The sequence below is a fragment of the Marmota marmota genome, unplaced genomic scaffold, assembly GCF_001458135.2.
Source record: "Marmota marmota marmota unplaced genomic scaffold, marMar, whole genome shotgun sequence".
In the NCBI taxonomy this organism is placed as follows: domain Eukaryota; kingdom Metazoa; phylum Chordata; class Mammalia; order Rodentia; family Sciuridae; genus Marmota; species Marmota marmota.
The window spans coordinates 5212724-5215291 of NW_025999897.1; the positions used below are offsets into that span (position 1 = coordinate 5212724).

Here is a 2568-nt window from a genome sequence, read left to right on the forward strand (position 1 = left end):
AGGAGGAGGAGGAGGAGGAGGAGGAGGAGGAGGAAAGAGACGAGCTTAGATCATTTTCCTTTAAAATCAATCGATATCAAAGAACTGTTGATGACAAATTTCAGTTTTCCCATATAGCTGGCCTCTCTCCATTCTCCACTCTTCTAAGCAAGGAAAACCCAATAAAAGATAAATATTAAGTTAATATCCACATATATCCTTCTCAGATGCTAGAACTAAACTTTTGCACTAATTCATGAACTACTTCAGAAGCCATTTGAAACTAACAGGACACCTAATTGAGTGCTAATCTCTGAACTCCTAGGCAGCCAATTCAAGATTCCATGGGGTATTCCAGAGAGGGTTCATGGGGCAAATAGCAATGTTTTCTCAGTTATGATATCCTTATATCAAAAACTAAAGGAAATAAGAAGGAACTGAGTGTTAAAATCTCTCTAGTGAATCCACAATGTCAAAAACCTCTTGGTCCTTTAATATCATGCTAGACTAGTTTCCCTGCCTCCTAAAATTAAGTGAGAACCAAATGTTTGAGTTTTGACCAGTAGGATGTGGATAGAAGTGATAACATGCTACTTCCAAGCCTGGCTTGGGAACCCTCACACAACCTTCCATACTCTATATCAAGTCTTCCTTTTTCTCATCTACTGACTGGATGTAGAGGATTCCATGAAGGTCTATAAGCCCTGGCAAGATGACCAGTCTCTAGTAGAAGAAGCCTGGGTCTCTGAATGACTGTGTAGAGAAATTGTACCATCTACTCAACCTACTTCTCCACTACAACCTTCAGATTACAACAAGAGAGAAACAAATCTTTTCTTTGTTAAGCCACTGAGATCTGGGCTAGTTACCTGCAGTTAGCCTGCTGCCTGATGCAAAGCCACAGTGGTGTGACTTGAAAATTCTCAGAAATAATCTTTAGGTAGAAAATTAACAGTCTTAAATATGAGAGTATAAAATTAACATTTCTCAATTTATGCTAGGCCAATTTTATTTCAATTTCTTGGTTCTAAGTGGATAACACGGTAGCTTTAACTGTTCATACAATTTACCATTTAATTAAAAGTACACTGAATTTCTCTTTAAAAATATGAATAGTACTGTTACTCTTTACAAATCTAGATTATTTTTCAAGGACTGTTATGCATTTCTCAATTAAACAAATACAACTAGAGACAAGCTCAAAAATCAACATATCTGGTCTGTTATCTAAAGCGTAACATTTGAAATCATTAAGCAACAAAATAAAACTGGAGAAGGAGACAAACTGTCTTACATACCAATGCACTCTCTCTTTTCATCCTCCATTTATTAAGAAAATTCTTACACAGAAGAGCTTGAGTTTGCTGATACACACTTATCTGTCTTATTCTCATTTTGCCTCTTCATTAAATAAACAAAGAGAAATAAACAAGAAAAAATAAGCACACTAAGAAAAATCATGATTATGTTTTTGAGTAAAATATTTACTACTTCTAAAAATTGTAAAAAAAAAGGATTTAAAATTGTATTGCGATAATTCATGACTAAAGATTCACCTCACATATATTTACTTTATCTGGGGGTTTTAGAGATGATGGAGAGGTAGAGTGATTTGTTTTCACATTTTTCAGCAACAGAATTCTACACTTTCTAGAAAAACTATCATTTGAGTTTAGAACCTATAACTTCACTTTTTTGACCTTTCACAGCAGAATTCAATAATGTGAATAATTAAATGATATCTCTTCCTATTAATAGTCATTTCTTGCTCCTTGCACTTTAATGAAAATCTCAAAGCTAATCAAATTAATGTCAAAATTCAGATTACTTCAGTTCATGTGAATAATAAGTAACATTCATTAGTTATGACCCCAGTGAAAAATTTTCTTGTAGTATTTACCTTCAGATTGCAGTGGACAACTTTTAACAAAAAAAATTAGGCTGTGGGATCACTATCAGGACTCAGAGTGCATAAAATTGGATTCTGAGACACAGGAAGAATAAAACAATTTCCTTTAAATTTCTCAGGTTAGTCGCTGAATAATTCAGGAAACAAACTGTGAAACAAGTTTTAAAAAGAAGAAGAAGGAAAGAATGAATTATATGGGAAAGGAATTTCACCGGAGTGTTCTCAAACAAACAGAAGTCATTTTTGTTTTTCAGTTTTTTATAACCTCCAAATTTAATTATTCTTTCAGATTTGCATATCAAAATATTTATGCAATTCTCTGTTAGTGAAAACAGAAGTAAATTTTGCTATTTTCCTATATTTTACTGTTATATTTACAGGATAAAAGTTGTTTGGGAAAAAAATAGAAAAAATTTAGTCATTAAGTGTTCAACATGAAAACATCTAAAAATTATGATTTTAACAGTGTCCACCCACATATTTGGCATACTACAGGAAAAAAAAAAGCTTTACTTACTGTCAGGAAAATTAGAAAAACTCCTCTGGAAATGGCAAATCACAGTTTTCTTGAACCTAGTGTAACAATGAAAACTTTAAAATGTATTGCTGCTGCTACATTTATTACCTAAGTAGGTGGCTACTCCTAGCAGTTCTTACTCAGATTGGCTTCTACAGAGGGG

General features: G+C 33.2%; 1 long non-coding RNA gene across 1 annotated transcript; it reads right to left on the minus strand.

Moving 5' to 3' along the window:
- Window positions 1–6: 6 nt before the first annotated feature.
- LOC107158378 lies at window positions 7–2561 on the minus strand. The gene is made up of 3 exons (XR_001505614.2): window positions 2406–2561; window positions 1880–2036; window positions 7–1380 (listed from the first exon to the last, which is right to left on the minus strand). It is a non-coding gene; the product is annotated as an uncharacterized LOC107158378 (long non-coding RNA).
- Window positions 2562–2568: the final 7 nt, after the last annotated feature.